This window comes from Aristolochia californica, unplaced genomic scaffold, assembly GCF_029961685.1.
Source record: "Aristolochia californica isolate CCGP_79_NKW_82.1479 unplaced genomic scaffold, dmAriCali1.0.hap1 SCAF_221, whole genome shotgun sequence".
NCBI classification, from domain to species: domain Eukaryota; kingdom Viridiplantae; phylum Streptophyta; class Magnoliopsida; order Piperales; family Aristolochiaceae; genus Aristolochia; species Aristolochia californica.
This window is the reverse complement of record NW_027181906.1, coordinates 1-10,338: the sequence shown is the minus strand read 5'-3', so window position 1 is coordinate 10,338 and position 10,338 is coordinate 1.

Sequence of the window (10,338 nt, the reverse complement as noted above, 5' to 3'; positions counted from 1 at the left end):
AATTGTTTATCAATGACTGAGGAATATGAACTTTCTACTTATGATCGTCACGAATTGAATTATAATCAAATTGCTTTGGGTCGTCTACCAGTGTCAATAATGGGGGATTACACAATTCAAACAAACAATTATGAATATGAATTCCACTCAAATAAATAAAAATAGCCGCGGATAAACTAAACCCCTTTTCCTTTTTCAATAATGATAATGATTACCAAAATTACCAAATTACTAAGATTCTGTTTTGATCAGGGTTCTTTCTTTTTGGTTCGGCAGTAACCACAAATCATAAATATAACTACTGATTTGTGGGAATCATGGCTTTATTTGAATTGAAAATGGAATTCATATATCTGTGGTTATTTCGAAATATACAATTCCGAACTACACTTTCACTTTCAGATACAGAAGTGGGATTGGTCCAATAACAGTATCTACGTCAATCCACATCCCATTAAGATTTAATTCAATTAAGAACGTATCATCATTGACAAGAAAAAAATAGGGTAACCCCCTTTTCCTGGCCCGGTCAGTAAGGTCATGAAATATTTCTACTTAATTTATCTCTTATTTTACGCATAATGGATTTACCTGGACCAATACATGATATTCTTTTAGTATTTCTGGGATCAGGACTTATATTAGGAAGTCTCGGAGTGGTATTACTTACGAGTCCAATTTTGTCTGCCTTTTCTTTGGGATTGGTTCTTGTTTCTATAGCCTTATTCTATATTCCATCTAACTCCTATTTTGTAGCTGCTGCACAGCTCCTCATTTACGTGGGGGCCGTAAATGTCTTAATCATATTTGCCGTGATGTTCATGAAAGGTTCAGAATATTCCAATTATTTCTCTCTTTGGACCGTTGGGGATGGGGTTACTTTACTGGTTTGTACAAGTATTTTGTTTTCATTAATTACTACTATCTTAGATACGTCGTGGTACGGGATTATTTGGACTACAAGATCAAGCCAGATTATAGAACAGGACCTGATAAGTAACGTTCAACAAATTGGGATTCATTTATCAACGGATTTTTATCTTCCATTTGAACTTGTTTCTATAATTCTTTTAGTTGCTTTGATAGGTGCAATTGCTATGGCTCGTCAGTAAAAAAGAGTTAGGATTAGAAATAAAAAATCAAAGAAAAAAAAAAAAAAATAAGGCCTCGGCCTTGTTCTGCCTTATTGCTTATTGTTAGTACATCTATTTTCCTTCAATTCTATTTTTGTTCATATGGAATGTCAAATAATAAAAGGTTTAGTTCTATCCATTGCCAATGCTTTCGTTTGTTACGCACTTGTTATATTCGAGTCAATCAAATCGGTTAAAAAATTGTTGTTCATATTGAAATGAATCGAGATTGATGAGGAGTTAGTCAATGATGCTCGAACACGGACTTGTTTTGAGTGCCTATTTATTTTCTATCGGTATTTATGGATTGATCACAAGTCGAAACATGGTTAGAGCACTTATGTGCCTTGAGCTTATACTGAATGCGGTTAATCTAAATCTCGTAACATTTTCTGATTTATTTGATAGTCGTCAATTAAAAGGAGACATTTTATCGATCTTTGTTATAGCTATTGCCGCCGCTGAAGCAGCTATTGGACCGGCTATTGTTTCGTCGATCCATCGTAACAGAAAATCAACTCGTATCAATCAATCAAATTTGTTGAATAAATAATCGTAGTCGTAATGATATAGATATAAATAAACACAGATATCCTTCTATATATTCTATATATATATATATATATGGATAGAATATGGATAAATAGATATAATTTATCTAATTCTAAAATTAGAATTAACATGTCTAACTAATTCATGTTTGCCGAAACGTAAGAAATCAAAGTATCCTGGCTCTTTCTCATGAACAGATCCAGCAATCTATTGATTCTAAAAAAACAAATTAAGGTAACCCACTGATTCGTCTGGTGTCTAGAATACATGATTTATTTACTACTTCTTTTTTTACCAGATCGAAAATCAAATTAATAATAATAATATTCAAAAATTTTATATATCCAATGTCACATTCAGTAAAGATTTATGATACCTGTATAGGATGTACTCAATGTGTACGAGCGTGTCCCACAGATGTATTGGAAATGATACCTTGGGACGGCTGTAAAGCTAAGCAAATAGCTTCTGCTCCAAGAACGGAGGACTGCGTAGGTTGTAAAAGATGTGAATCCGCTTGTCCAACGGATTTCTTGAGCGTCCGGGTTTATTTATGGCATGAGACAACTCGCAGTATGGGTCTAGCTTATTGATACGTTCTAGAAAACTCCACTTGAATACATTTGATTCCTCTTTACCGACAAAGACCCGTACTCGGGAAAATAGAATAGAATATATTATTCTGGGGGCGGGTCTTTCTGGTCAAAGTCTATCTTGTCTTTACCACGAGCTATTTTCCTTGGTTAACAATAATTGTTATTTTGCCGATATCCGCGGGTTTGTTAATTTTTTTTCTCCCTCATAGGGGGAATAAGGGGGTTAGATGGTATACTATGTGCATATGCTTTTTAGAGCTGCTTCTAACAACCTATGCATTCTGTTATCATTTCCAATTCGACGACCAATTAATCCAATTGGAGGAGGATTATAAATGGATAAATATTTTTGATTTTCACTGGAGACTGGGAATTGATGGACTTTCCATAGGACCCATTTTACTAACGGGATTCATTACTACTTTAGCTACCTTAGCGGCTTGGCCAATTACTCGGGATTCTCGATTGTTCCATTTCCTTATGTTAGCAATGTACAGTGGTCAAATAGGATTATTTTCCTCTCGAGACCTTTTACTTTTTTTCGTCATGTGGGAGTTAGAATTAATTCCTGTTTACCTACTTCTATCCATGTGGGGGGGTAAGAAACGTTTGTACTCAGCTACAAAGTTCATTTTGTACACTGCAGGGGGTTCCATTTTTCTTTTAATAGGAGTTCTAGGTATGGGTTTATACGGGTCGAATGACCCAACATTAAATTTTGAAACATCAGCTAATCAATCATATCCCGCGGCATTGGAAATAATATTATATTTGGGCTTCCTTATTGCTTATGCTGTCAAATCACCGATTATACCCCTACATACATGGTTACCAGATACCCATGGGGAAGCACATTACAGTACATGTATGCTTCTAGCCGGAATCTTATTAAAAATGGGAGCATATGGATTGATTCGGATCAATATGGAATTATTACCCCATGCTCATTCTATATTTTCTCCATGGTTGATGATAGTAGGAGCAATTCAAATAATCTATGCAGCTTCAACTTCTCCTGGTCAAGGCAATTTTAAAAAGAGAATAGCCTATTCTTCCGTATCTCATATGGGTTTCATAATTATAGGAATTGGTTCCATAACCGATACGGGACTCAACGGAGCCATTTTACAAATAATCTCTCATGGATTTATTGGTGCTGCACTTTTTTTCTTGGCGGGAACGAGTTATGATCGAATACGTCTTGTTTATCTCGACGAAATGGGCGGAATTGCGATCCCAATGCCAAAAATATTTACCATGTTCAGTAGTTTTTCGATGGCTTCTCTTGCATTGCCGGGAATGAGTGGTTTTGCTTCGGAGTTATTAGTTTTTTTTGGAATAATTACTAGCTCTAAATATTTTATAATTCCCAAAATACTAATTACTTTTGTAATGGTTATTGGAATTATATTAACTCCTATTTATTCATTATCTATGTTACGCCAGATGTTCTATGGATACAAGCTTTTCAATGTTACAAACTCTTATTTTTTTGATTCTGGACCACGAGAATTATTTATTTCGACCTGTATCTTTTTACCTGTAATAGGTATTGGTCTTTATCCCGATTTCGTTCTCTCGTTATCAGTTGACAAGGTCGAAGCTATTCTATCTAAATTTTTTATAAATAATTAGATAGAATAAGACATAAAGTCAAAAACTCCTTTGATTTTTAAAATCATTTTATTTTCTATAACTATAAATGAAAAAATCAAAAGAAAAAGAGTGAAGTGGTTTTGAATTGTAATCAGAAACATCCGGAGTTTTTGAGAACCAATGTAATGGTTCTCAAAAACTCGAAAAACTTTCGCTATCTAAGGGGACCACTATGGACTCTTCAAGCTTTTTCTTCAATTAGATGTTAATGTGAATGAACCATAACTATGTAGTCCTACCCCTAATAGATTGACCCCGAAATAACATATCCAAATTATAAGAAATCCCGCAGAAGCCACAATTGCGGAATTCACACCTTGCAAACTTTGAGCCGTTCTAGTATGTAAATAAATTGCGAATATGGTCCAAGTAATAAATGCCCAAGTTTCCTTAGGGTCCCAATTCCAATAAGATCCCCATGCCTCATTAGCCCATACTGCTCCCGAAAGAATACCTATGGTTAAAAAAGTAAATCCTAGACTAATAACACGATAACTCCAATGATCCAACCGTCGAGTAAATTGAGACTTGTGATAATTTCTAAATGAAAGAAAGGAGGTGCTTTGTAAAACACTTCCTTTTTCATTTAAGTATTGTATCTCATCAAAATAAAATGATCCAATTAGTAAATTTTTACTTTTATCAAGAATATCTATGTTTTTTCTAAGTGTAATGACTAAAAGAGCTACTGATAATAACGATCCGCATAAAAGAGCTGCGTAGCTCAATAACATCATACTCACGTGCATCATTAACCACTGGGATTGTAGAGCAGGCACTAATATTGCGGATTGCTGCATTTCAGTTAAAAGTCCCGAAGTGGCAAAGCCTTGAGTCAAAATAGTACCTGGAGCTGTTATTGCGCTTAAATCATTTTTATGGTTCCGTATTTTCGAAACCATATGAAAAATGGAGAAACTCCACGAAAGGAACATTAATGATCCATATAAATCATTTAATGGGAAATGTCTCGAATAAATCCAACGAGTAACTAATAATCCTGTTATACAGAAAAAAGTAACTATCATACCTTTTTCTGACGAATCACATAGTCCTACGATTTCATGAACTAGTAATTTCATTAAATGAATCGTAATGACAATTGAAATGATCGAAAAAGAGATGTGAGTTAATATATGTTCTAAAGTATCAAATATCATAAAAAACGATTAAAAAAAAAAAGAAAAGGGGGTTTTCAATTATAGAAATCCGGAATTGAATTCAGTATAGGATCTATTGTGCCCTTTTAGAGAATGCCGCCACTCGGATTCGAACCGAGATGCTCTGGCACTGCTTCCTAAGAGCAGCGTGTCTACCAATTTCACCATGGCGGCTTGATCGAAATAATAATAGCCCAGATTAGATTCATTCGTCGATGCAATCAATGTTATTTATTTTCCGAAATATTAGAAAGGAATGGTTGAATAAAAAAAAATTGTTCAAATAAATATTTGAACGTTCAATAATACTTAGCTTAGTATCATGATATGTTATCAGTTTTAACAATGGGATTTCATGTAGTATAAGTTTTCCCGGAACAGTTGGATTTAGATGATTATGTCCTTAGTCTACATATATAACTAAGAATTTCCTTTTCCAATCTATTTCTGTATAATTCATTTTCCATTTATCTGATTTAATGCATGCGAAAAAAAAAAACAAGTGAAGTGATGGGGAAAATGACAATCCCCATCTCGTGAATTATAAAAACATAAAAAGTGAAATCCTTATCTTGTATGTAACTGCTTTTGTTTGAAGTTTGAAAAAAAAAAAGAGTCCCTTTTTTAGACTCCCGTTAGACAGAAAAATGGAATTCGTTTTCTACATGCGAAAATAAAATATCGGGTTCTATCTCATATGGATGAGTTCAAAACATTAGTTAATGTAAATTATTAATTTTCTATTGTATATTGTAAATCATCCAATTCATCGAGTGATATTGATTTAGAGTATTGTATTCCAAGGCCTTATTATTGTCGCACAAAAAAACTTTTTGAATGCCCAGTAGAAATAGATTTAGCTAGGGATAAAGCCTTTTCCCTGGCCCAATAACCTCTTTTTTTTCCAAATATTTCTACGAATACGCTTCTTTGACATAGAAGTACGTTTCTTTGGAACTGCCATCTTAAAATAAAAAAGTTACTCATTTAGATAGTTGGATGTGAAAGACATGTATTGCTCAAAAAGGATCGTTCTTTCTATCTTTCTATTCATTATCCATATTTATTCTATAGCGAATACCCTCTTGATTTGATTACATAAAAAATATGGATACATGTACATCGATATAGTATCACTCGGGATAAAAATAAAATAAAAAATAAAAGTTTAAGATAAGAGCAGAACCCTTACCTATACTTACCTATATCTAATTTAAGAAAACAATAATGTAACATTTTCTATTATCTATTAATTAATAAATTTAATCAATCTCGAAAGTAGAGTATCCATAATTATTAATTATTAATATTAAATAAAGACTAATAAAATTAATTGATAAAGAAAAAGAATATTAATTGGAGTAATCCTTTATTTAAGTTTTATGCAAAATAACGAGTATTATAGGATTTCTAATAAACATAAGTTTTTTTTATTGGAATAAAAGCTAATCAATCAGTTCCACAATGAATTAGTTAGTAACTAGTCCTAAACTAACTAAAATAACTCGATCTTTATTAGATCGAGTTATTGGCAAATGCTATATTCCAGAATCAAGAATCAAGTCTTTTTTTTTGATAGAATTTTGTCTTACTATATGGATATAAATCGCCGTAGTATTAGAATGATTGAAAATCTCATACTCTGTTCTATATGTTATGTTAATAAATATCTTATTAATTACTAAGCATTAATAGTAAAATTAAAATAGTAATTTAATTTGGTTATTTGAGGAAATGCAACTTCTCAATTCGAATAATTGGAAGATTTTAAATATCTGGTAAAGAATCAAAATAATTAATGATTTCAAATCATATTTCATATTTGAGTTCTCTTAATGAAATAAAGGCTGGTGAATCGGAAACAATTAAATAAAAAAAAAAAGGTTTTATTTTATGGAACATACATATCAATATGCATGGATCATACCTTTCATTCCACTTCCAGTTACTATATTAATAGGATTGGGACTTCTGCTTGTTCCGACCGCAACAAAAAGCATTCGCCGTGTGTTGGCTTTTCCTAGTGTTGCATTGCTAAGCATAGCGCTGGGGTTTTCGGCCGATCTAGCTATTCAACAAATAAAAGGGGGTTCCGCTTATCAATATCTATGGTCTTGGACCATCAATAATGATTTTTCCTTAGAGTTTGGCTACTTGATCGACTCACTTACTTCTATTATGTCAATACTAATCACTACTGTTGGAATAATGGTTCTTATTTATAGTGACAATTATATGTCTCACGATCAAGGGTATTTGAGATTTTTTGCTTATATGAGTTTTTTCAATGCTTCCATGTTGGGATTAGTTACTAGCTCTAATTTGATACAAATTTATATTTTTTGGGAACTCGTGGGAATGTGCTCCTACCTATTAATAGGATTTTGGTTCACACGACCAATTGCGGCCAATGCTTGTCAAAAAGCGTTTGTAACTAATCGTGTAGGGGATTTTGGTTTATTATTAGGAATCTTAGGTCTTTATTGGATAACAGGCAGTTTCGAATTTAGGGATTTGTTCGAAATTTTCAATAACTTGATCCATAATGATGGGGTCAATTTTTTATTTGCGACTCTGTGTGCCTCTCTATTATTTCTCGGTTCAGTTGCTAAATCTGCACAATTCCCCCTTCATGTATGGTTACCTGATGCAATGGAGGGGCCTACTCCTATTTCGGCTCTTATACATGCAGCTACCATGGTAGCTGCGGGAATTTTTCTTGTCGCTAGACTTTTTTCCTCTTTTCACAGTCATACCTTACATAATGAATCTTATTTCTTTGATAGGTGTAATAACGGTATTTTTAGGGGCTACTTTGGCTCTTGCTCAAAGAGACATTAAGAGAAGTTTAGCCTATTCGACAATGTCTCAATTGGGTTATATTATGTTAGCTTTAGGGATAGGTTCTTATCGAGCTGCCTTATTCCATTTGATCACCCATGCCTATTCGAAAGCATTGTTGTTTTTAGGATCCGGATCCATTATTCATTCAATGGAACCCCTTGTTGGATATTCTCCAGAAAAAAGTCAAAACATGGTTCTTATGGGTGGTTTAAGAAAATATGTCCCAATTACAAAAATAACTTTTTTATTAGGTACACTTTCTCTTTGTGGTATTCCACCTCTTGCTTGTTTTTGGTCCAAAGATGAGATTCTTAATGATAGTTGGTTATATTCACCCATTTTTGCGATAATAGCTTGTTTCACAGTGGGATTAACTGCATTTTATATGTTTCGGGTCTATTTACTTACTTTTGAAGGATATTTACGCCTTCATTGTAAAAATGACAGGGGCGCTAAAAGCAGTTCGTTCTATTCAATATCTATATGGGGAAAAGAATCCCCAAAGCCAAAAGGAGTTAACAAAAATTTTCTTTTATCAACCAGAAATAGTAACGAAAGGATTTCTTTTTTTGAAAAAAAGAAATATCAAATGGGGGAGAATGCACGAAATCTGATCCGTTCCATTAGTACTAATTTAGGAAATAAAGACACTTCCACTTTTCCCCATGAATCCAACAATACTAGGTTACTACCTATGCTTGTATTGGTCTTATTTACTTTATTTGTTGGATTCATAGGAATTCCTTTGGTTCAAGAGGGAATACATTTTGATATATTATCGAAATGGTTAACTCCGTCCATAAACCTTTTACATAAGAATCCTACCTATTCCATAGATTGGTATGAATTTGTTACAAATTCCATTTTTTCAGTTAGTATAGCCCTTTTTGGAATAGTTATAGCATACCTTTTATATGGTTCCATATATTCATCTTTTCAGAGTTTGGACTTAATTAATTCATTTGTGAAAATGGGTCCTAAGAGAATTATTTTAGATCGAATAATAAATGCGATATACAATTGGTCAAATAATCGTGGTTATATAGACGTTCTTTATGCAAGATACCTAATTGGGAATCTAAGAGGATTAGCCGAACTAGTTCATTTTTTTGATAGGCGACTAATTGATGGAATTACAAATGCAATTGGTGTTGCAAGTTTCCTTGTAGGCGAGGGAATAAAATATGTGGGAGGGGGCCGGATTTCTTCTTATCTTTTCATTTATTTATCTTGTGTATCCATTTTTTTATTAATATTAATTTACTACTTTTTATGATTGTTCTTTTATTCGGTTCCTTCTTCAATAAACTTCATTTTCAGAAGGAAGAGATAAGAGGGCCCTATGGAAAAATTGATCAGAAACCCATAAAGGAGTCCGACCGTAACGACCGAATTGATTATCTTCATGCATAAGGAAGATGGATTACCTAGTAGAAAAGATTTAAAAATCATCACAAACCTCCTTTCTTTTTTCTTTTCTATTGCAATTTCTCGATTATTATATGATGATTTCTTAACTTTCCATATATAGAAGCAGATAGACTAGAAATTACATCTCTTATGTCTATGTCAATAATACAATCTTCCTCGATTGAATGACATCTCTGATGTCAATGACACCAAAGAGATATTAAATGAATGGAATTGGGATATGGATGGAATATAATGAAATATAGCCACTTTGAGGTTCCCTATGAAATGAGGCATGGAACGGAGCCACTACAAAGAAGTTCCGGGAGTAACGAAGGAAGCTTCGGGCTCATATTGGTCATGGGTTGAAAACGGGAGTTGAACTCTATGAGATCTAATCTCCCGTTGTTCCTCAGTAGCTCAGTGGTAGAGCGGTCGGCTGTTAACTGCCTGGTCGTAGGTTCGAATCCTACTTGGGGAGATTTGATGAATTCTTAATTCTTTAATTTAAAATTAAGAATTCAAAGGCTCGCTTTGACCGTTAGGAGTAGGTAACCGGTTCCTTGTCTTTGTTTCTATTGCATTCTATCTCATCGTATCACATTCTTTCTGTTCTGCGATATTTGAGAATCCCCGTCAATACCTCGGTGTAGATCCGGGATAATCCTTTGTTCCGTAGCCCTGGGGGCTATTTATACAACTAGCCAATTAAGAATTCTCAGATGGTGTAGTAGCAGTGCATGAAAGATGCAGTCATCGATTCTCCCGAGAGTCCGCAATTCCCGTGAGCAAACGTATTAATGACGAGGAACACATTTTTGCTTTGCTATGCTACTAATACTTGTATTTGCTCTGCTATTCTGCCCAAGCCTGGCTGAGGAAGAGTTACGGGGAGTAAAACACAAATATGCTGATTCGGCCCCGGCATACTATATGTAATGAATGGAATCATTCACGATAAATAAAAAGAAAAGGTAAGGCCATTCC